Below are 25,857 nucleotides of genomic sequence, written 5' to 3'. Positions count from 1 at the left end.
TTCATTTACTTATTTAAACAAAAACAGTTAAAAAAGACAAAATGGAAATAATTTCACACAAAACTATAAAAATGGCCTGGACAAAATTGTTGGCACCCTCACCTTAATATTTGCCTGCGCCCTTTACCCTTTGGAATAAATATCTGCAATCCTATAACCGTCCACAGCTTCTTCCTCCTCTCACCTGGAATCTTGGACTCTTCCAGGTCTCTCATATTTGAAGGCATCTTCTCTTCTCTTTTTTTCCTCCCAACAGCAATTTTAAGATCTCTCTACAGGTGTCAATGAGATTTACAGTACAGACCAAAAGTTTGGACACACCTTCTCATTCAAAGTTTTCTTTATTTTCATGACTCTGAGAATTGTAGATTCACATTGAAGGCATCAAAACTATGAAGTAACACATGTGGAATGAAATACTTAACAAAAAAGTGTGAAACAATTGAAAATATGTCTTATATTCTAGGTTCTTCAAAGTAGCCACCTTTTGCTTTGATTACTGCTTTGCACACTCTTGGCATTCTCTTGATGAGCTTCAAGAGGTAGTCACCGGACATGGTCTTCCAACAGTCTTGAAGGAGTTCCCAGAGATGCTTAGCACTTGTTGGCCCTTTTGCCTTCACTCCGCGGTCCAGCTCACCCCAAACTATCTCAATTGGGTTCATGTCTGGTGACTGTGGAGGCCAGGTCATCTGGCGTAGCACCCCATCACTCTCCTTCTTAGTCAAATAGCCCTTACACAGCCTGGAGGTGTGTTTGGGGTCATTGTCCTGTTGAAAAATAAATGATGGTCCAACTAAACGCAAACCAGATGGAATAGCACGCCGCTGCAAAATGCTGTGGTAGCCATACTGGTTCTGTATGCCTTCAATTTTGAATAAATCCCCAACAGTGTCACCAGCAAAGCCCCCCCCACACCATCACACCTCCTCCTCCATGCTTCACGGTGGGAACCAGGCATGTAGAGTCCATCCGTTCACCTTTTCTGCGTCGTGCAAAGACACGGTGGTTGGATCCAAAGATCTCAAATTTGGACTCATCAGACCAAAGCACAGATTGCCACTGGTCTAATGTCCATTTCTTGTGTTCTTTAGCCCAAACAAGTCTCTTCTGCTTGTTGCCTGTCCTTAGCAGTGGTTTCCTAGCAGCTATTTTACCATGAAGGCCTGCTGCACAAAGTCTCCTCTTAACAGTTGTTCTAGAGATGTGTCTGCTGCTAGAACTCTGTGTGGCATTGACCTGGTCTCTAATCTGAGCTACTGTTAACCTGCGATTTCTGAGGCTGGTGACTCAGATAAACTTATCCTCCGCAGCAGAGGTGACTCTTGGTCTTCCTTTCCTGGGGTGGTCCTAATGTGAGACAGTTTCTTTGTAGCGCTTGATGGTTTTTGCCACTGCACTTCGGGGACACTTTCAAAGTTTTCACAATTTTTCGGACTGACTGACCTTCATTTCTTAAAGTAATGATGGCCACTTGTTTTTCTTTACTGAGCTGCTTTTTTCTTGCCATAATACAAATTCTAACAGTCTATTCAGTAGGACTATCAGCTGTGTATCCACCAGACGTCTGCAGAACACAACTGATGGTCCCAACCCCATTTATAAGGCAAGAAATCCCACTTATTAAACCTGACAGGGCACGCCTGTGAAGTGAAAACCATTTCCGGTGACTACCTCTTGAAGCTCATCAAGAGAATGCCAAGAGTGTGCAAAGCAGTAATCAAAGCAAAAGGTGGCTACTTTGAAGAACCTAGAATATAAGACATATTTTCAGTTGTTTCACACTTTTTTGTTAAGTATTTCATTCCACATGTGTTAATTCATAGTTTTGATGCCTTCAATGTGAATCTACAATTCTCACAGTCATGAAAATAAAGAAAACTCTCCAAACATTTGGTCTCTACTGTAGATCCGGTCTCATTGCTGCAACTTCAGAACTCTCCAGCACTTTTTTTCCATCCATTTCTTCTTGAAGTATGTTTGGGGTCATTGTCCTGCTGGAAGAGCCATTACCTAGGACGTACACCCAGCTTTCTGACACTGGGCACTACACTGCCACCCAAAATCCTTTGGTAATCTTCAGATTTCATGATGCCTTGCACACAGTCAAGACCCCCAGTGCCAGAGGCAGCAAAACAATCTCAAAACATCTCTGACCTCCACCATGTGTGACTGTAGGTACTGTATTTTTTTTGTAGGACTCATTCTCTTTTCGGTCACAATAAAAGGCCACCCTAAAATGTGCAGCTTTATCACACAGCACAATGCCACAAATTGTCACAAGTTTTGAAGGAGCATGCAGTTGTCATGCTGACTGCAGGAATGTCACCAGAGCTGTTATCTGTGATTTGAATCTTCATTGTAGAGAAACTACAATAAGTCGTCTCCAAAGGTGTTTTAGAGAATTTAGCAGAACATCAAACTGGCCTCACAACCGCAGACCATATGTAACCCCACCAGCCCAGGTCCTCCACATCCAGCATCTTCACCTCCAAGATCGTCTGAGATCGGCCACCCAGACAGTGGCTGCAACAATCAGTGCAAAACCGAAGAACTTCTGTAGAAACTGTCAGAAAATATTTCAGGGAAGCTCCTCTGCTACTCGTTCTCCTCGTCGGGGTCTCCACCTGACTGCAGAGAGTCGTCCTCATCGGGGGTCTCCACCTGACTGCAGTTCATCAACATAACCGACTTGAGTGGGCGAATGCTCACATTTGATGGCATCTGGCACATTGGAAAGGTGTTCTGTTCATGGATGAATGCCGATTTTCACTGTACAGGGCAGATGGCAGACTATGTGTATGGCGTTGTCTGGGACAGCGGTTTGCTGATGTCAGCGGTGTGAATGTAGTGGCCCCTGAAGGTGGTGGGGTTATGGTCTGGGCAGGCGTATGTTATGGACAATGAACACAAGTGCATTTTATTGATACCATTTTGAATGCCCAGAGATACCATGATGAGATCCCGAGGCCATTGTTGTGTCGGTCATCCACCACCATCACCTCATCTTGCAGCTGATAATGCACAGTCCTATGATGCAAGGATCTGTACACAATTCCTGGAAGCTGAAAACATCCCAGTTCTTGCATGGCTGCATACTCATCGGGCAGGTCATCCATTGAGCATGTTTGGGGCTCGGCGTATATGTGAAAGGGCTGATGATCCAGTGGCAGTGTCTCTTGATGAGCCAGCTGCAATGTCTCCTCCCAGCCACCAGAGGGATGTCTGCAGAGACAGGGAGAACGTGAGAGAGAGAGGAAAAGAGACAGAGCAAGGAGATTTTGAGGTGAAGTGGCTGCCTTTTTCCTGGTCTGATCTGGATACCTGGAGTGTTAGAGACAGACTGCCAATTGCTGTGTGAGCAGAGGCCAATCAGCTGCGTGTCAGTGGATATAAACAGCTGCCAGAGAGAGAACTGCTGTGGAGCCGAACCCTGAGGTGATCTGTCCCCGTGATTGCTGATGCCATAGAGAAATGCTGCGAAGCAGATACCCCTTTGTATCAGAGACCTTCCTGGATCAATCCGTTTGTACTGTAAGTCCTGAGCTCAGGCCCGGCCTATATCTTTTTGTTTTTGCGGACAAGTGTGCAGATTTATGTAGTAGTGGTTTTGAAGCCAAAACAGTTATAATACATAATACGCAGAAGTCACCGCTGCAGTACTGAACCTCATTGATTGTTAGCAAGTGTTTAACCCCGGGGTACTTTCCTGTTTGCTTATATGTGTGGGGGAAGGGCAGGGAATTGGAGATTTAGCTAAGATTGTTAATTGGTGTGCTGGTCCAGGACAGCTCCTTAATACACTCAGTGATTTACACCTCCTAGTTTCTTCCTGGAGTTCCCGGTTAAGTAAATTGTTCCCAGTGGCTCCTGTCCTATTGGAATCAGTCTTTAACCCAGCACGCTGATCCCGGTTTAGTAACCGGGTGTCTAAACATTAATTTGTGTTGATATTTGCTATCCACACTAGTTTCACTTCCCGTTTCCCTTATCGGGTTCTAAAGAGTTTGCAATAAACTTAGTCTGGTCTCGTTCCTCGTTTGTGGCCCGCTGTATCCTGAAAGTAACCTCTCGGTCTCATATATACCAAAGTGTAGACTGGAGGAAAAACGGGTTTAAAAACCACGCTAGGAAACCACGAGCAAGGATGTAAATGAATATTTTTCTTTTATTTAGATAATTCCAACGCATTTCGGAGACCCATCTGTCTCCTTCCTCAGGGTAAAAGGAGACAGATGGGTCTCCGAAACGCGTTGGAATTATCTAAATAAAAGAAAAATATTCATTTACATCCTTGCTCGTGGTTTCCTAGCGCGGTTTTTAAACCCGTTTTTCCTCCAGTCTACACTTTGATATCCTTTGCTCAGACACGGGGCCGCTGCTGAACCACTAAAGCACTCATCCACGTTCTCTAAGGGGTTGTGACTGGCACAACCCAGCCAGGTGAGTGTGTTTTAACCCTTTTTCCCTCTGCCCTGTAAATCGGGTAAGACCCTATTGCGCCTTTTCTCTTCTACTACAGGGTCTCATATATACAACAGTTTCTACCAATATCCAGTAACTTCACAGCCATTGAAAGGAGCGGGCCAACGATCCACAGGCCACAATTGACAATACTGACTGGTTTTCTGACTACCCCAGACACTCCCAATACTGTAAAACTGTACATTTTAGAGCGGCCTTTTATTGTGGCCAGCCTAAGGCGCACCTGTGTAAGACAAAAGTGTTGTGTTTCTATTTTTCTTCAGTGTACAATAGTACAGTGGCCAAATAACCTTCCCTATGAAACTGTAATTCTCCTACAATTATTAATATGGCAGATTTCCACTAGTAGAGGTCCGGAAAACTTGTGAATGGAGCCGGCTGCCGGTCAGACAGATTAGCACATTTTTTTTTCTTTCCCAGACTTTGAGACATTTTTTTGGCGGATTATGTTAGTTTAAGCAAAGAGCTAGAAGTACGTTACACATTTGTTTTGGTACAATGAGTCACTATGAGTTGATGGATTACTGAGCTATAACCTGAGTGTAGGTACCAGTGAGGATAAGAGAGTGCGTTGAGGAGGTGCGATCTGCCTCTTTTTCTAACTTTTCAGTTTGTTCTAATATGTCGACTGGATTGGCTATATATATTTATACATGAAGTGAAGTTATAATTATTAGAGTGTGCTAAAACTACCCAGTGGCACACTGAAAACCGGGCTACCAAGAGGAAATTAACCTTATTCCTGCCGGCAGCCTAGGGCTTTCAGTCATACATGGAGCAGCTTCAGTTCACATGAACAGAATTTCACACATGATAGCTCCACAACATGGATGACAAGGATGCCAGGGATGACAAGAATGAAAAGGATGGCAGGGATAACAGGGACGACAGGAATGACAGGGATGAAAAGCATGAAATTGAAGACAATAATGACAGGAATGACATTGAAGACAAGGATGACAGGGACGACATGTATAACAGGGATGACATGGATGACAAGGTTGACATCGAAGACAAGGATGACAGAATAACTGGAATGGCATCGAAGACAGGGATGACAAGAATGCCATGGAGGATAGGAATGACAAGAATGGCAAGAATAACATCAAAGACAAGGATGACAAGGATGATATGGATGACAGTAATGAAAGGGAAGACAATGATGATATTGATGACTAGGATGACATGGATGACAGTATTGACAGAGATGACAAGGGTGATATCGAAGACAAAGATGACAGAAATGACAGGAATGAGAGGGATGACAGGAATGAGAGGGATGACAAGGAAGAAGGGATGACAAGGATGACAAGGCTGACACGAATAACATGGATGACAGGAATGACATCAGAGACAGGGATGACATGGATGAAAAGGATGACAGGGATGACAAGGATGACAGAGATGACATAGAAAACAGGGATGAAAGGAATGACAGGGATGACAAGGATGACATCAAAGACAAGGATGATAGGAATGACAGGGATCACGAAGATGACATCAAAGACAAGGATGACAGGGATGACATGGATTACTAGAATGAAAAGGTTGAGAGAGTGAAAAGAATGACAGGGATGACATGGATTACTAGAATGAAAAGGTTGACAGAGATGAAAAGGATGACGGGGATGACAGGAATGACAGGGATGAAAAGCATGAAATTGAAGACAATGATGACAGGAATGACATCGAAGACAAGTATGACAGGGATGACAGGAATGAGAGGGATGACAAGGAAGAAGGGATGACATGAATGAAAAGGATGACAGGGATGACAAGGATGACAGAGATGACATAGAAAACAGGGATAAAAGGAATGACAGGGATGACAAGGATGACATCAAAGACAAGGATGGTAGGAATGACAGGGATCACGAAGATGACATCAAAGACAAGGATGACAGGGATGACATGGATTACTAGAATGAAAAGGTTGAGAGAGTGAAAAGAATGACAGGGATGACAAGAATGACAGGGATGAAAAGCATGAAATTGAAGAAAATGATGACAGGAATGACATCAAAGACAAGTATGACAGGGATGACAGGAATGAGAGGGATGACAAGGAAGAAGGGATGACAAGGATGACAAGGCTGACACGAATAACATAGATGACAGGAATGACATCGAAGACAGGGATGACATGGATGAAAAGGATCACAGGGATGACAAGGATGACAGAGATGACATAGAAATCAGGGATAAAAAGAATGACAGGGATGACAAGGATGACATCAAAGACAAGGATGATAGGAATGACAGGGATCACGAAGATGACAACAAAGACAAGGATGACAGGGATGACATGGATTACTAGAATGAAAAGGTTGAGAGAGATGAAAAGAATGACAGGGATGACAGGAATGACAGGGATGAAAAGCATGAAATGGAAGATAATGATGACAGGAATGACATTGAAGACAAGGATGACATCAAAGACAAGGATGACAGGAATGACATCAAAGACACGGATGACAGGGACGACATGTATAACAGGGATGACATGGATGACAAGGTTGACATCGAAGACAAGGATGACAGAATAACAGGAATGGCATTGAAGACCGGGATGACAAGAATGCCATGGAGGATAGGAATGACAAGAATGGCAAGAATAACATCAAAGACAAGGATGACAAGGATGATATAGATGACAGTAATGAATGGGAAGACAATGATGATATTGATGACTAGGATGACATGGATGACAGTAATGACAGAGATGACAAGGATGATATCGAAGACAAAGATGACAGGAATGACATCGAAGACAAGTACGACAGGGATTACAGGAATGAGAGGGATGGCAAGGAAGAAGGGATGACAAGGAAGAAGGGATGACAAGGATGACAAGGCTGACACCAATAACATGGATGACAGGAATGACATCGAAGACAGGGATGACATGAATGAAAGAGATGACAGGGATGACAAGGATGACAGAGATGACATAGAAAACAGGGATGAAAGGAATGACGGGATGACAAGAATAACATCAAAGACAAGGATGACAAGGATGATATGGATGACAGTAATGAAAGGGAAGACAATGATGATATTGATGACTAGGATGACATGGATGACAGTATTGACAGAGATGACAAGGGTGATATCGAAGACAAAGATGACAGAAATGACAGGAATGAGAGGGATGACAGGAATGAGAGGGATGACAAGGAAGAAGGGATGACAAGGATGACAAGGCTGACACGAATAACATGGATGACAGGAATGACATCGAAGACAGGGATGACATGAATGAAAGAGATGACAGGGATGACAAGGATGACAGAGATGACATAGAAAACAGGGATGAAAGGAATGACGGGATGACAAGAATTACATCAAAGACAAGGATGATAGGAACGACAGGGATCACAAAGATGACATCAAAGACAAGGATGACAGGGATGACATGGATGACTATAATGAAAAGGTTGACAGAGATGAAAAGGAATATGTCCCGGTCCTCCCTTTGCTGTTAATGCCTCGGACGTTAGTGGTGGCAGATGAGTCCTGGAACCCCACCCGCCTGGCAGAGTTAACAGATGGCTTGAAGTCCCGGTCTGTTCTGGGATCTGCACCCCGTGCGTGCAAAGTACTGGGAGCCCTGGATTTCTACTCCCACAGGATTCCACTGTCCCCCACTCTCCAGCTACTTTCTCCTCTGAGTGGCCAATCTTTCTACCCATGTCTTGGTGGGGTCTTTGCTACTTTCACTGTGTCTCAAGTTTCCGTTGTCTGTCTTGACACCTGTCCTTTCAGCTCTCTCTTTACTAGCGACTCTCTTTTACAGCTCCACACTTCTCCCGCTGTACCAACACTCTCATCCTTACTACTCCTCACTTCCAACCCCCTGGCTACTCACTCCTCCCCCAGGTCTGGTCTCTCCCTCCCCAGTTGGCTGCCTGTTAGCTCACAGTGCCCAGCCCTGTCACCTGGTTCTAAGGGAGTCTCCCAACCTGGTTTTGAGTGTAAGTGTCCTGGTGTGCTAGTATGTGTACTAACTGGCACAGTTATGTAGGACTCGAGCTGTTACAGTGATGTTACCTTATTTTGTGGCACCTGGTTACTGCAGGGGCGCCACACCTCTTTCTGAGAAAGTTCTCAGAACGAAGCTCCATAGGAATCAATGGGCATCTTGGGACTTTACTCTTTGGATTATCTTGGAACTTCCAGGATTTATTTTGAATTAATAAATTGGTGAATGTATTCAAATAAACTTTTTTTTCCAGTGTCTGTGTTTTTTAACTTTCCACTTGCCAGGTTAGTAATGGGGGTGTCCGATAGACGTCTCTCCATTACTAATCCCTGGGCTTAATGCCAGCTGTCAATTCACATCTGACATTAACCCCAAAGTATTACCTTGATTGCCACTGCACCAGGATAATCAGGAAGAGCTGGGCAAAGCGCCAGAAGTGACACATCTAAGATGAAGCTCATAGAGTAGGGTGGCTATTTTTAAGCTGGGGAGGGCCAAATAACCATGGTGCTTCCCAGCCTGATAATACCAGCCCCAACTGTCTGCTTTACCTTGATGGATTATAAAAAATAGCTGGACCCCGCGCTATTATTTTTTATTTAAATAAATTATTTAAAAAAAACAACAAAAACAGTGGGATCACTTCTAGTTTTGATAACCAGACAAAGTAAAACAGACAGCTGAGGTCTGCAGCCCACAGCTGTCGGCTTTACCTGCGCTGTTTATCAAAAAAATAGGGTCCACCAGGAGCATTGATTTATATGGGGTTCAAGGTCCGGGGTCAAGTTCGGGTCAAGTCCAGGTCGTGAACCGAAATTTTCACTAATATCCGGCTAAATCCTGCGAGCCCGAACTTTCACAAGGCCACTCATCCTTAGTTGTGGAGTATTCTTAAATCCTTGTTAACAAAAGATTGAAATAAATCCAGGCAGGTGCCGTAGATAGAAGGGGATGGTAAGAGGGATTTCTATATGAAGCTTTGATATCCTGATCCATCGGATAACATGCTTCACTATTTCCCCTTTGTAATTGTTGCAATGCAAGAACAGCATTTTGCGAAACCGTTCCCTGCTGTTGAGGGCCTTTAGCACCGGAAATTTCAGGTGATGCCTCTGAAAAAAAGTGTCTGTTGATGGTTAGTAACCGAGCAATTTTGTTCACATCTCTGATTGTATGAAATAGATCAAAGTCCTGGCAAGGAGCAAAGTTCAGTCTCGTCTCCAGAACATTGATCCGGGCAGTGGTCAAGATCATAGGAGTCAATATCAAAACGCTTTGAAGATTCATCTCTCTCAGCGATAGCTCTTGTTTATTTCCCTTGTTGGATACCGCCTGCGTATATCTTTGTCTCGCGTCTCCCCTCCTCTTGGTACTTTTTTGAGACATTTCGAGAATATTCACAATTCCATCCCATGGATGTAGCAGTCCACAGATCGCTGTAATCCTATTTAGAGGAAGACGAGGACACTTTTATAGTCCCATGAATTTTCGTTGTGGTAGGAAGGGTTGTGTGTAATGCGTGATTTCAGACCGGGTCTAGGTTTCCTGGTTTTCTCGTCTTTCCAGTTGTAGACTTCACTATTTTTATAGTCCATAGAGTTTAGATTTCTTGGTTTTCAAAATAGAGTTAACGGGTATTAAAATTTTCTATCATTTTATTTTTAGCATAGAAAAATCCAAACAGTTACACTGGGCTTCTTATTTTTAATCTTTTCAGCTACTTGTGCTTAAAGAGAACCTGTCAGGTCCAATATGCACCCAGAACCACGAGCAGTTCTGGATGCATATTGCTAATCCCTGCCTGACCATCCCTGTATCTATTATCTAATATATAAAGCTGAATGTGTGTATGTACGTATGTGTATGTGTGTGTGTGTATGTATGTGTATGTGTGTATGTATGTATGTGTGTGTGTGTATGTATGTATGTGTGTGTGTGTGTGTGTGTGTGTGTATGTACGTATGTGTATCTGTGTGTGTGTGTGTGTGTATGTATGTGTGTATGTGTGTGTGTGTGTGTGTGTGTGTGTGTGTGTGTGTATGTATGTGTGTATGTGTGTGTGTGTGTGTGTGTGTGTTTGTGTATGTATGTATGTGTGTGTGTGTGTGTGTGTGTCCGGGATTGGCATCTGAACCGTCGCAGCTACAGCCACAAAATTTTGCACACTCACACGTCTGGGCCCCGAGAGCGTCATAGGCTATGTTGTGAGGCGAAATTTTAACCCCACGCGTTCCAATTTACCAATCAATTTTGCCCCTATCTACATAATGGGGGAAAAGTGAAACGAAAAGTGTATCCGCACTGTCGCATTTACAATCACAAAATTTTGCACAGACACCTCTTGTGACCCAGGGAACGTCGTAGACTATTTGACAGGAAAATTTAACCCCGCGTTTTACAGTTACTCTCCAAAAAACATGCCTTCATTAAAGTAAATGGAGCCTGGAACTACAGGTTATTAGTAGGAGCTGTGAGTGGTTGCTATAGGAACAGAAGACATTCATAGTATACAAAGCTTATATGTGAGAGAGACAGAGAGAGACAGACAATGAGACAGACAGACAGAGAGACAGACAGGAAAAGAGACAGACAGAGAGACAGAAAGACAGATAGACAGAAAGAGAGAGACAGACAGAGACAGACAGGGAAAGAGACAGAGAGATAGAGACAGACAGGGAAAGAGACAGAGACAGACAGTGAAAAAGAGACAGAAACAGACCTGGAAAGAGACAGACCTGGAAAGAGACAGATGGGGAAAGAGACAGACAGACATGCAGACAGAGACAGGCAGACAGGGAAGGAGGAGACATCCAGAGAGACAGACAAAGATAGATGGGGAAAGACACAGACCTTGATAGAGATAGACGGGGAAAGAGACAGAGAAATAGAGACAGACAAAGACAGGCAGACAGGGAAAGAGACAGACAGGAAAAGACACAGACAAAGAGACGGGGAGACAGACGGGGAAAGAGACAGACCTGGGAAAGAGACAGACCTGGAAAGAGACAGATGGGGAAAGAAACAGAGAGCTAGAGACAGACTAAGGAAGAGACAGACAGAGACAGGCAGACGGGGAAAGAGACAGACGGGGAAAGAGACAGACGGGGAAAAACAGATGGGGAAAGAGACAGACGGGGAAAGAAACAAATGGGGAAAGAGACAGACAGAGGCAGACAGGGAAAGAGACAGATGGGGAAAGAGACAGACGGGGAAAGAGACAGATCTGGAAAGAGATAGACGGAGCACATTACTTGGCCAATTTAGTTAAATCTGTGTGGAATAGCTGTGGTCTTGAAATATATGTTGTGAAATGCTTCTATTAGCTTAGTTTTTGCATTTTAATAATTACATTTGTATTTGTTTTATGTTTTTTGTGTGCAGAATAAATTTTTGTTAATACATTCTATTTTGTTAACAGCAGTTAACCCGGGCGAAGTCGGGTAGTACAGCTAGTCATAGATAAAGAGATCTTTAGAAAAAGTATTTCTAAAGATCCTTTATGATATGCTAATGAGCGCAGGGACTAGTCACAAGGGCGTTAGTTCCAGCACTCATTCTGCCCTCTTAGCATATTAGCACGCCCACAGGGATGTGCTAACATGCTATTTAATGGCCATTGCCTAACATCATCGGCGGTGGCACGCATACCTGTTCTTGGTCACTACATCAGATGCCGAGCAGTGCGCATGATCAAAAGTCCCCATCACTTCCGGTCATGTAAACTAGACCTCTCTGAAGCTGGGACGCGCACACTGGGCTTCATATTGCACATGCCTGGAAGTGCCGGGACTTCTGCTCATGCACACTGCCTGGCGTCCGATGCACTGACAACGAACAGGAATGCGCGTCACCGCTGATGATGACTATAGGCAGTGGGCAATGAATAGCATGTTAGCACGCCCTTGTGGGCGTTCTAACATGCTAAGAGGGCTAAATAAGTGCAAGAACTAACGCCCTTGCGACTAGTCCCTGCTTTTGTTAGCATATCATAAAGGATCTTTAAAAATACTTTTTCTAAAGATCCCTTTATCTATGCTACTAGATACAGGGATGGTTAGGCAGGGATTAGCAATAAGCACCCAGAACTGCTCGTGGTTATGGGTGCATATTGTACCTGAAAGGTTCTCTTTAAAGGGAATTTGTCAGGTCTCCTCTGCCCTCCAACCCAGCAGTATTCATATCTGTATGACAAAATGCTTTCCCTAGTCAGCCCCGTATGATGGTATTCACTTAAATCAATGTTTTAAAAAAGGATTTTTAAATTGTGCTGTCCCTATGCTAATTAGTGCTGTGACTAGTTGATGGGACGTTGTTTCCCCAGACTAGTCGGCCCTCTCTCCAAGTTATCATGCCCCTGTGCATGTGATAACAAGATTGGCATGATGACTATGGGATAGCAGGAGACCAGGGCTCCTAGGTTATCCCTAACCTCAGGGAAACTCCTGATGGTGGAGAGACCTGAGCCTCCTTCCTGGCTTTGCTCCGGATCAGTCCTGATCTGATTTCCACTCCCCCCAGGAAGGGATAGGACAGGAGTGTGTAGAAACCCACATATAAAGACAGACAATGGAAACCAAAACTCTGTCACACAGCACGTACACAGAAAGGTAGAGACAGTGAGAGATTCAGGAGGAAAACAAGAGCAGGAAGGAAGCTACAAAACAGCAGGGGTAAAATCCACAACTGCACTAAGCAATGATCACAACTTTCACCAGTAAGTCTGGGGACACCACACCTCACAGACCAACGTAGACAAACTCTAGTGGGCATGGGTAGAAGGTTTCAACCAGCATAAATAGGAAAGGAGCAGATGTGATATGCCAAGGCAGCAGTTTTCATGCCTATTTAACTGTTTTTATGAGACATATTGGCATTGGCTGATCATAGTCTAAAACAGAGTTCCCTTGATTCTGTGCACATTCCTCTGACTAAGGACATAGTGTACTCCAGAAACACGTAAGGTTTTATCCTCGTGATGGATACTCCAGGTTATAATTTTAATAATAATATTAATTTTATGGATGGAAGCACCAGAAAATATTTTTTTCTGCAATGGTTCTGCAGTAGCTGAGCTTCACCCGTAGGAATTGGCACCTATCAATTTTCCGGCGTATCCTGAATAACAAGGATAAGGCACTAAGGCTGTCACTGTTATGACGTTTTGGATGTCACTGTCACCCTGGTTGTCATTACAGGGGTACTGCTGCTAGCACAGAAGTTAAGGGTAATTATGGCTGTCTGTGTTATGGGGGCACTGCATACATCATTATGAGTGCTCCATGTGGGTCCTGTAAGAAGTAACTGGTGCTGTTTGAGACTGTCACTACATAGATACCGCGATCGTCCCTCATAAGCAAAGTATGACGTTATAATAGGGAACTGTACTTAGTTGTTGGGACGCTATACTAATGGGCGCAGATGTCCCTATTTTGGGAGAACTGAAGTACCTTTGAAGAAATATAGAAAGACCATACTTGTGGGCATGTAAACCATGTCTGCTATCTATGGTGATGGAAGAAGCCCTGATAGTTACAGGTGGTGGTGGACACCCTGTCTGTTACCTTTGGTGGTGGGGCTACTGGCTGTTATCTGCAGTGGTGGAGTGGTAGCGGTCCTGGATGTTATCTGTAGTGGTGTAGGCAATGGCTGTTACCTGTGGTTGGGGGAAGCAGCAGCTGATACCTGTGATGTTGGAGAGCTCGGCTGTTCCATGTGGCAGTAGAGACCCTTGCTGTTCCATATGGTGGTGGAGAAACTGTCTGTTCTATGTGGTGGTGCAGACCCAGACTGTTATTTGTGGTTGGGGGAGAGACCAGCTGTTACCTGTGGTGGTAGAGACCCTGGCTGTTCCATGTAGTGGTGGAGACTATGGCTGCTTCATGTGGTAATATAGACCCTAGCTAGTCCATGTGGTGGTGAAGATACTTGCTGTTCCATGTGGTGGTGAAGACCTTGGCTGTTACCTATGGTGGTGGAGATTCCAGCTGTTACCTGTGATGGTGTAGAATCTTGCTGTAACCTACAGTGCTGGAGACCATGGCTGTTACCTGTAGTGGTGGAGAACCTGGCTGTTGCATATGATGGTGGAGATTCTGGCTGTTAACTGTCATGGTGTAGAACCTTGCTGTTAACTTTGGTACGGGAGACCCCAGCTGTTACATATGGTGGTGTGTACCCCAACTGTTATTCGTAGTGGTATAGACCCTTGGTGTTACCTGTGCTGGGGGAGACCCTGGATATTACATGTGGTGGTAGAAACCCCAATTGTTACATGTGGTAGTATAGACCCTAGCTGTTACCTGTGGTGGTGGAGACCATGGCTATTACCTGTAGTGGTGGAGAACCTGGCTGCTCCATGTGATGGTGGAGATCCTGGCTGTTACTTGTGTTGGTGGAGAACCCAGCTGTTACCTATGCTGGAGGAGAACTCGGCTGTTAGCTGCAGCTGTGCTGGTAGAGACCCTGACTGTTCCATGTGGTGGTGGAGATCATGGCTGTTACCTGTGGCAATGGAGATCACGGCTGTTCCATGTGGTTATGGAGATGCCATGCTATGACTGATCCCGTACACGCATGTGGCGCCCTTGCCTAGCCAGGTCGTCATAGATAACATCCAAACACCCCCACCCCCACTAGACAGGGACACCAGCCAAACACAAAATCCTTGTTGCCTCCCTCCAGTGTCTGATGTCCACACCAGGTGGGGCGGAGCTAAGCGGTTGGCTCCACCAACCGAGGAGTTCACAGGCCTGGAGGCGGGAAAAGTGACAGTTCAGTGTAGGAGTGTGAAGTGACAGGAGTGAACACTTGGGTGTCTGGGTTTGTGGCCCAGGCACTGACAGCAAGGTTGGCAAACGGTGGTGGCCGTCTGCAGGAGTGGTGGAGCAACGCGGAACCGTAGGACCGGGGACGGGCGACGGCCCGCTGGTACCGACCGGGCAGCGAAGTGAAGCCAGCACACACAGACAGGGCCATCAGACCCCGACCAGGCTTGGAGCCACCAACAATAGTCAGATCCGAATGTGACTGGAACCCCAGGGGTTTCACAACAGCAAAAGTCCCGATTGAAGGCAACAGCCCACATCGTGAGGGTATACAGCTGCCGCCTAAGGCTAGAGACCCAAGGGCCAGCGTCTGCGGGCTCCTCCGGTACCCATACACCGGGGAGCGGACTACCGTTGGGAATCCATAGTAGTCAGAAAGAGAACATTAAGGTGTAGGGAAAGACAGCTGCCATCACCTGTCCAGGGAGAAGCACTGCAGCCGGCTGCGGGACCCGTCCATCCAGCCGTTTGGTTTACCAAGGACTTTGTACCTTTCTTGCTGAGTGAGTACACCCGTGCCATCCGGCACCGCGCCGCGCTGTCCCTGCAACCCTGCACCTCACCGACCCTGCCGGGCCCCGGGACCACCGACCCCTACCCACTGAGGGGGAAAACAACATCCCAGCTGCTCCTTACCATCGCTCCCGGGATCCCCGTCACCAGCAGCGGTGGTGCCCATCTTCACCACGACCCGTGGGTGGCGTCACGGACTAAATCCCCCAAACCAACCACCCCTTTCACTCATGGGCGAGGAGCGCCGCTCGAGTCCCCGGATCCGGCCCACCGCTCGAGCCACCGAGCAGCCATCGCAGCAGCGCCGGACCCGAGCGTTAGCGAGCGCAGCGCAGTGGCGTCCTCCCCGCCCGCGACACGCACATGGGGAAAAACAAACCGGGGGGACATTAACCACAGGTCTCTATACAGACAAGGGGAATCCTAAACCTGGCCCTGTTTTGTTCCTGCCTGAACATGGAAATTGACCTCTAGCTGCTACCTGTTGTGGGTGTGTCCATGGCTGTTACCTACGGTGGTGGAAACCCCTGCTGTTACGTGTGGTGGTGGAGACCCTGGCTGTTTCCTAGGGTGGAGGGAGACCTTAGATGTTATCTGTGATAATAGAGACCACAGCTATTACCCGTGAGTGGTGAGATCATGGCTGTTATCTATGCTGGGCAAAAAACCACAGCTCTTATCTGTAGTAGTGTAGACCCCTAGCTGCTTCCTGTGGTGAGGGAGACTTTGACTGTTACCTATGGTGGTGGAGAACACGGCTGTTACTGGTGGTGGAGACCTCAGCTGTTACCTCTGGTGATGGAGACCCCAGCTACTTTCCTGTCGTTGGGGAAACTTTGGCTGTTGCCTGTGGTAGTGGAGACCCTGGTTGTTGCCTTTGGTGGTGGAGACTCCGGCTATTACCAGTGGTGATGGAGACCACAGGTGGTGGAGGAGGTTCTAACTGTTACCTCTGGTGGTTGAGACCCCGGCTGTTACATGTGATGGTGTGGACCGTGGCTGTTATCTGTGGTTGTGTGTGTGACGCCCTGGACCCCAGGGGTCACAGAATAACACCACATACACACACCCCCCTCCCCTGGTCAGGAACACCAGTCAAACAAAACCCTTGTTGCCTCCCTCCAGGGTCTGATGTCCACACCAGGTGGGGCAGAGCCAGGCAGTTGGCCCCACCCACCGAGGAGTTGACAGGCCTGGAGGATTTGACCGTTGTCGGCGGCTCCAAGCCTAGTCGGGGTCCAATGGCCCTGCCTGTGTGCTTAACTTCACTCCACTCCCCAGTTTGGTACCGGCGGGCCACCACCCGACCCCGGTCCTACGGTTTCGCAGAGCTCCACTAACTCCTGCAGACGGCCACCACCGTCTGCCAACCTTGCTGTTTGTGTCTGGGCCCCTACCCAGACACTGACAGTTTCTGATCTCTCACTTTCACCTCCAAAACTAATCTGTCACTTTTCCCGCCTCCAGGCCTGTGAACTCCTCGGTGGGAGGGGCCAACCGCCTGGTCCGCCCCACCTGGTGTGGACATCAGACCCTGGAGGGAGGCAACAAAGGTTTTTGTTTGACTGTTGTGACTGTCTAGGGGAGGGGGTGTGTGTGGTGTTATGTCTGTGACTACCTGGCTAGTCCAGGGCGTCATAGTGCCCACCATCACCACAACCCGTGGGTGGCGTCACGACCGACATCCCACCACAAACCTCCCCTTTTCACTCGTGGGCGAGGAGGCGCTGCTCAAGCCCCGGGTCCGGCCCCGTGCTCGAACCACCGAGGAGCAGAAGCACCGGACCCGAGCGCCAGTGAACCCCCAGGCAAGCGGCGTTCCCAACCCCTCCGCCCGCGACATGTGGACCCTGGCTGTTACCTGTTATGGTGCAAATCATGGCTATTACATGTGGTGGCAGAGTATCTGGCTGCTACCTGTGGTGGTAGAGACCCTGGTTGGTACCTGTGGTGGTGGAGACACCAGCTGTTACCTGTTTTGTGGAAGCCCCTGCTCTTTCCTCTTGTGGTGAGTGTTCCTCCTATTACTGGTGATGGTGGAGGTCCCTGGTGTTATCTATGGTAATGAAGGTCCTTGGCTGTTATCAGTGGAGACCCCGGCTGTTACTGATTTTGATGGAAGCCCTGTCTCTTAAATATTGTGGTGAAGGCCCCAGTCCTATTCACAACTGAAAATAAATTGCGCATTTGTGACGCCCTGGACTATTCGTGTCGTCACAGGGTTCTGCACAATCTTTCTTTCCCCGTGCAGGACTCAAACCCTCATGGTTCTGGGTCTCCATCCTGCAGTGCTGCCTCCACCAGCATTCACAAATCCTAGATACACTTTGCACCACACCTGTCAGGCACACTAGTGGGCTGCTTAAGCAGGAATAGTGCCGCCTACCTAGGGGTCAGGCAGGGAGGTGTTAAGTTCAATTCAGTGGTAGCCCTCGAGCTGTGAGGAGCTCTGAGGAAGCTGGGAGTTGGAGCTCCCAGGGGAGAAGAAAACTAGGTCGCCGACGATGGTCTGGACCTAGAGGAGTCGGACCCCCGGTCGCAGGGGATTAAGGCTAGGTGCCTGGAACCCATCAAGGAGGACGGTCAGCAGCCTGGTGCTATCACCGGTCCGGGACCGAAGGCACGTCGGGGTACACGGACCCTAGGTCAAGGAGAAGCTTCAGGCGACCCGGCAATTAACCTGCGGAGGACAGGGCCTTTATGGACTGTTCCCACCAAGCTCAGAGATCGGGGGCACTAGCGCAACGAGGGGGATGGGGCTTTCCTAGCAAGCAGCCCACTGAAATCCCAAGCATGAACCCTGAGAGCAGGCTCCTTCACTTAGCCACAGTGGGGAGCGGGGCCCGGATAGCTCCAAGCTACCAGACCACAACGGACAATCTAAACTTTTGTGCCAGGAGACAGGATACAGACCATTGGCAGTGCTGCAGGGGACGGGACCCAGACGAGCTCCCCTCGAGAGGCAACGGCGTTCAGAGACTTGGTTTACCCTGTTGTCAGCGTCTGCTTCATTGCTGAGTGAGTACCCGACTGACCCCTGCACTGCGTCCCCGCATCACCACCCAGAGTTCCGGGGCCTACCCCTACCCGGGAAGGGTAACGTCATCTAGCTGCCCCACTCCATCACCCCGGGTACTCCCAACGGCAGCGGTGGTACTCCCAATTACTGCACACCACGGGTGGTGTCACGAACTATACCAAATCCCCTGTAAATACTCCATGTTCCATTTGAGTGTGGCCCCTAGCCCCCGGGACCAGAGACCCTCGAGCCACGAGTGATCACCACCCCCGGATCCGAGCGGTTCTATCCGCTGCAGGGGCGGCACTCATTCAGTAATCGTGGGTCAGGTTGTAATAATCCGGTCACCCAGATGCATCTAATTTCTATTATATAATATCCATTTTGCCTGAACTAATGAGAAATTTTAAGCTGCTCTCGTGACCTCCATTATTTTTTGGAAAATGTCCAGTCTCGTGATTTTTACAAATGTTTTCTTGTATTCAAATATTTGGAAATAGAAGCACAAAGAATAAGAAGCAGAGATTAACTGTTCACGAGATCACTACTGCTTATCAGCCAATTAAATTATTCTATAGCAACGGCCTGAACTGTGACCATTCCTGATGGATCTCTATGTACATACATTACTGATCCTGAGTTACCTCCTGTATTATACTCCAGAGCTGCACTCACTATTCTGCTGGTGTGGTCACTGTGTACATAATGCAGAATATTACTTGGGATCAGTACATGATAAGTAATGTAATGTATGTACACAGTGACTGCACCAGCAGAATAGTGAGTGCAGCTCTGGAGTATAATACAGGATGTAACTCAGGGTCTGTACAGGATCAGTAATGTAATGTATGTACACAGTGACTGCACCAGCAGAATAGTGAGTGCAGCTCTGGAGTATAATACAGGATGTAACTCAGGATCAGTAATGTAATGTATGTGTGGCGCCCTGGACAAGCCAGGGGCCACAGGTAACAACACACACACCCCCACCCCCAGCAGTCATCCCCAGTGAGACCTGATTTCTTCCCTCGGGTTCAGACAGACACACCAGGTGGGCAGAGTTAAGCAGATAGGCACGCCCACCGAAGAGTCTGGCTGACCTGAGGCAGGAAACTAGTTCAGACAAGTCCAGGTGAAACGCCCACGCCGGGGCTTGCAGGGCTCGCACGGTCACCGGGCCGGTGGTATTCGGGGTCAGGCTGTGAGTGGCCCGACCCGGCTTCCGTGACCCCCGGCGGGTTTCATTAAAAGGAAAGTCCGACCGTCAGTTCGGTGTTACAAGGGGGACGGAAGGAGGGTAACGGGGTCCCTGGGGGGGGGGGGGCTTGCCATCGCTCTTCCCCAGGAAATGGTACGGGACGGGGGGTGCTTGCAGCGCTACCCGTGGTTTGCGGCCAGGTGTTAAGCCGCCGCTGCGTGGTCTCTCTCCGGGGCAGGTGTTACGGGCAGCCGGATGGAATCGCTCCCCACGGGTGGAGCGGGGAAGCCCCGGGAGGTTAATGAGACCCAGGGCAACAGTCCTCAGGGACACTGGGGGCACAGTGTGGCGGCATTACTCACAGCAGTCACGGTGTGCGGTTCCAGTTGTTCTTTATTTAAAGTCCGTTTCACATCGCACCCGGGTGCTGGTCCTTGCCGCCTGTAGCCTTTGGTCGGTCCCGGGCAGGTAGGAGCAAGGGGTGTCCGGTGAGGTGTTCTGGGGGTCTCTCCCTTTCGGTGCGTTAGTGCCGTCCCCGTGGCATAGAGCATCTTGGGAACTCGCTGCCTCTCTGTCTCTCTCATCCCCGGTAGCAGACCTACACAACCGCCACCGGGTACAACTTTCTCCAGGGAACCCCAGTCCTCAGCTCCATTCCCCTCCTCTAGGTGTTATCAGCCCTGGTCTCGTGGAATCTCCTCAACAGGAGCTGTTCTCTGGACGTCTGCTCTCCCTTGCAGCCTCTGTGTTCTGCCCAAAACTTCTGTGTGTTCTGCACTAAACTCACTCCTTCAGGCCCCCCTCCCCTTGGTTGTCATGGGGACCTGCCTGTGTCCAGCCACCTGCTCATTAAGGAGACAGGATGAGTCATGGACTCAGAACAAACTTCATGCTGCAAATGCTGTTAACTCCTTCCTGCCACTGTGATGTTAGTGTGTGTTGTGGGGACCCTTCCTCCTCCTGCCCGGGAAAAATGGGGTAACATTTAATACCCTGTAACGACCCGTTTACAGGGGCGTTACACAGGCAGAGGAAGAGAGAGGAGGTCTGCAGAGAGGCAGACGCAGACTGGGGCCTAGGTTGGAGCCTAGGTCCCTCGTGTAGCCAGTGGGGCAGACGGTAGTGGCCGTCTGCAGGAGCCGGGAAGACAGTCTTGGTGGAACCGTAGGTAGCCGGGGCTGGGCGGTGGCCCACTGGTACCGAACCGGGGAGACAGCTGGAAAACGGAGTGCAGGAGGAGCGTACACGAAGGGGCAGGAAAGGACTTACACTACCAACCTGGGGTCAGTGGAAAAACACCGCAGCCGCCTGTGGGACCCGTCCATCCAGCCGTTTGTTTGACCAGAGACTCCGTGTAAATTACTGGCTGAGTGAGTACCACCGTGTCGTGCGGCACAGCGCTGCCCCCGCGACCCTGCACCTCACCAGGCCCCGTAACCCGCCTGCCATCCATTCCTACCTCCCTCACCGGGCCCCGGGACAACCAAACCCCCCTACCCATGGAGGGGAGAAACAACATCCAAGCTGCTCCCTGTCACCGCTCCCGGGATCCCCGTCCAGAGCAGCGGTGGTGTCACTAACCTCACCACAACCGTGGGTGGCGTCACGGACAATATCCCTAAACCCAAACCACCCCCTTTCACTCACGGGTGAGGAACGCTGCTCGAGTCCCCGGGATCCGGCCCACCGCTCGAGCCACCACTGAGCAGCAGCAGCCGGACCCAAGCAGTGGGTGAGCGCAGCGTCCCCTCCTCCGCCCGCGACATATGTACACAGTGACTGCACCAGCAGAATAGTGAGTGCAGCTCTGGAGTATAATACAGGATGTAACTCAGGACTAGTACAGGATCAACTATTCATATAACCCTTTTAAAATCTTAAATTTTATTGATACTTATTTAAAATCCACAACCTTTGTGCAAATACAATGTGAAAAAAAGAGGGAAGAAGGTAAGATGCTTACCCTTTACAATGACCCTCCCTCCTGTCCACTACCTACCGCGGGGGTCGGCACCCTGATAGCTACGAAAATGGCGCCCCCACTCTGCGGTGGCTGACCCTGTGATATCCCTAAGAGAGCCCTCAAATAGATGGTGAAAAAACAGATAAAGTCAAGGGTCACAGACAGGGTACAATCATCCTTCAGTGGACAGAAAGATTGGGACAACCCACATGAACACCTGGTTCAGACCACCTCCAATGTCATTGGTGGTTCCGGGGAAATAATACAGACTATAGATATCAGATACACTAGGTGTATAGTCCTGTATGACCCCAAAAGGAAAAGTCAATAGCAAATGCATGCATTAGATGCCAAAAAATTACGCCTAGGTATGCACAGTGATGAACAATGAGATACTTAGTGACATAAAGTGTACAGACTAATGAACACACCCTGGCCTCTGATGCTGACTCTTATACACGGCCGGTTTGCTCCTGTACAAAATAAATCAGTGCATTTAAACCTTTACCGGTATCTGCGCATACCCAGTGCAACTGCCTAGGAACAACCAAATATGATCATTGAGGTTAGTCAAAATGAACACTTATCGTGTGAGGAGGGTTCATGTGTCAGTCCCAGAATCGCCCCGGTTCTGCCTCTACGCGTTTCTCCGGACACGGATCATCAGGAGGCTTGATACAAGGCTTTGCCAACCAGTTTCAGGACAGCATGATGTCAGGATAAGGGGGGAGAACCGATATACTTGGCTCTCCTTTTAAACCTTGCCGGTAGTGGGCCACCTCCATCCCCAGCCAATCAGCCCATCCCCCCTCCACACGCCCAGACACACCCCCCACCACATCAAGCCAAGCCCTCATGATGTAATGTTACAACAAGATCCCTTGTCAGATGTTAAGGTCCCTTCAGCAATGTGTACAATAGAAGGGCGCATGATTATCGCACCGGTGAACCACATATGTTTTGTCCCGTTCACACACCATTTATTTTGGAATCATACATACTCACAAGATGCCTCTGGGAACGCCCCCTGATGCGTTCCATGGTGTAACGCCGCTTGCGTTCCACAATCGGAACGCCAGGCGGAACCGGAAGTGACGTCCATGCCCGAAACCGGAAGTGACGTCACACGGTTACATACGGCCGGATGCATAGGCGGAGAGCAGCATGAACATACCCGCCCCACGACAGGTGTCATCCCTCAGCCACTCCCACAGTGGGACGCTGTTACCCATCAGTGGGGAGGCATCAGTGGCCGAAACCGGATGGGTAACAGCGTCCCACTGTGGGAGTGGCTGAGGGATGACACCTGTCGTGGGGCGGGTATGTTCATGCTGCTCTCCGCCTATGCATCCGGCCGTATGTAACCGTGTGACGTCACTTCCGGTTTCGGGCATGGACGTCACTTCCGGTTCCGCCTGGCGTTCCGATTGTGGAACGCAAGCGGCGTTACACCATGGAACGCATCAGGGGGCGTTCCCAGAGGCATCTTGTGAGTATGTATGATTCCAAAATAAATGGTGTGTGAACGGGACAAAACATATGTGGTTCACCGGTGCGATAATCATGCGCCCTTCTATTGTACACATTGCTGAAGGGACCTTAACATCTGACAAGGGATCTTGTTGTAACATTACATCATGAGGGCTTGGCTTGATGTGGTGGGGGGTGTGTCTGGGCGTGTGGAGGGGGGATGGGCTGATTGGCTGGGGATGGAGGTGGCCCACTACCGGCAAGGTTTAAAAGGAGAGCCAAGTATATCGGTTCTCCCCCCTTATCCTGACATCATGCTGTCCTGAAACTGGTTGGCAAAGCCTTGTATCAAGCCTCCTGATGATCCGTGTCCGGAGAAACGCGTAGAGGCAGAACCGGGGCGATTCTGGGACTGACACATGAACCCTCCTCACACGATAAGTGTTCATTTTGACTAACCTCAATGATCATATTTGGTTGTTCCTAGGCAGTTGCACTGGGTATGCGCAGATACCGGTAAAGGTTTAAATGCACTGATTTATTTTGTACAGGAGCAAACCGGCCGTGTATAAGAGTCAGCATCAGAGGCCAGGGTGTGTTCATTAGTCTGTACACTTTATGTCACTAAGTATCTCATTGTTCATCACTGTGCATACCTAGGCGTAATTTTTTGGCATCTAATGCATGCATTTGCTATTGACTTTTCCTTTTGGGGTCATACAGGACTATACACCTAGTGTATCTGATATCTATAGTCTGTATTATTTCCCCGGAACCACCAATGACATTGGAGGTGGTCTGAACCAGGTGTTCATGTGGGTTGTCCCAATCTTTCTGTCCACTGAAGGATGATTGTACCCTGTCTGTGACCCTTGACTTTATCTGTTTTTTCACCATCTATTTGAGGGCTCTCTTAGGGATATCACAGGGTCAGCCACCGCAGAGTGGGGGCGCCATTTTCGTAGCTATCAGGGTGCCGACCCCCGCGGTAGGTAGTGGACAGGAGGGAGGGTCATTGTAAAGGGTAAGCATCTTACCTTCTTCCCTCTTTTTTTCACATTGTATTTGCACAAAGGTTGTGGATTTTAAATAAGTATCAATAAAATTTAAGATTTTAAAAGGGTTATATGAATAGTTACACAACACCCCCCCTTTTTTTCATCTAGTACAGGATCAGTAATGTAATGTATGTACACAGTGACTGCACCAACAGAATAGTGAGCGCAGCTCTGGAGTATAATACAGGATGTAACTCTCCCAGTTCTCCTCTGGTCAGGACGGTGCAGTCCGGGGTCCTTGTCCTCACATACCGGCTGGCACCCGGATCGGCTTTCATTTGTCACACGCAGCGCTGATCCGGTCTACGATTCATTGAACGTTTCTGCTCAGATTTTTCCCAGAAGTCGTTTGGTTTGTGCAGAATGGAGAGTCCTATCGATATTAATGACACGTCCGGTCGCCTTCATACAAATATTATATTATAGACAAAGATTATCTGGGAGGTTCCAAACTTACAGTAGGGAAAATCTTCTTACTACATCTGGGCTGCAATACCCAAAAATGGCCACTACGCATAGGAGGGCGCTGTGGTAATCTGACACCATGGGACCGGCAAACAACTAATCAGAGGGAGTATTGGCTGTCAGACCCCCACCAATCTGATATCGATCACTTGATGATAGGTCATCAACATAATAGTCCTGGATGACCCCTTTAAATGCAAACTATACCGATACCATAGGTAGCCATGTAAATATAAAAATGTCAGTCGTGCTGGTGTAGCCCGCAGATGGCGGATATTTCCATCCAGCTCAGCGGTGCATCCAATCTTATTTTATTACGGATTTTCCTATCTGATCACTCGGCAATAAATCAGAAACGCGTTTTGGGTCTAAAGTCGGCATGTCACTTTAAAATGCCAGCAGTCAATAATATCATCACAAATCATGTGAAGGTAATTTCTCAGTGGGGACTCCCAGTGATTGGAGTGATCACATTATCCCTACAGGCCGCCGCTTCTTCTGAGCTCGAAGGAACATTCACGTAATTGTGACATTTGTTTCATAAAGGTTATAATTTACCCTGTCCCATATAGCGCGGTTCAGGGAGAAATCTGACCTAGAACTTGTCGAGGACTAACTTTTCCCTATAGAGCATTTCCTCCAAAAAATTAAAATAAGGCTTAGAAAACTCTAAAGGGGCAATTCAGAGAGTATTTTATAATATTTTACAATAATCCTTTTTTTTTTCTTTTACTTATTACATTTTTTTGTGTTTTTATTTCACTGTCCATAAAAAAAGTCTTTGAGGTTTCTAATTTAAGGGAAACAAATGGCCAACATTTCCAGCTTTTGGCAATTCATTTGTCAGCTTTGCTGTATAGACTTGGACGAAATGTGCAGA

At 48.0% G+C, this 25,857-nt stretch overlaps 1 protein-coding gene across 1 annotated transcript in view; it reads left to right on the top strand.

The window, feature by feature from the left end:
* Nucleotides 1-25,857, top strand: part of RAB38 (RAB38, member RAS oncogene family) — a 107,891-nt gene that overhangs the window by 25,338 nt on the left and 56,696 nt on the right. The gene's annotated exons all lie outside the window — the stretch shown is intronic.

This window comes from Anomaloglossus baeobatrachus, chromosome 2, assembly GCF_048569485.1.
Source record: "Anomaloglossus baeobatrachus isolate aAnoBae1 chromosome 2, aAnoBae1.hap1, whole genome shotgun sequence".
Lineage (NCBI taxonomy): Eukaryota > Metazoa > Chordata > Amphibia > Anura > Aromobatidae > Anomaloglossus > Anomaloglossus baeobatrachus.
Note: the sequence above shows the minus strand (reverse complement) of the source record. Positions and strands in the feature narration are given on the sequence as shown.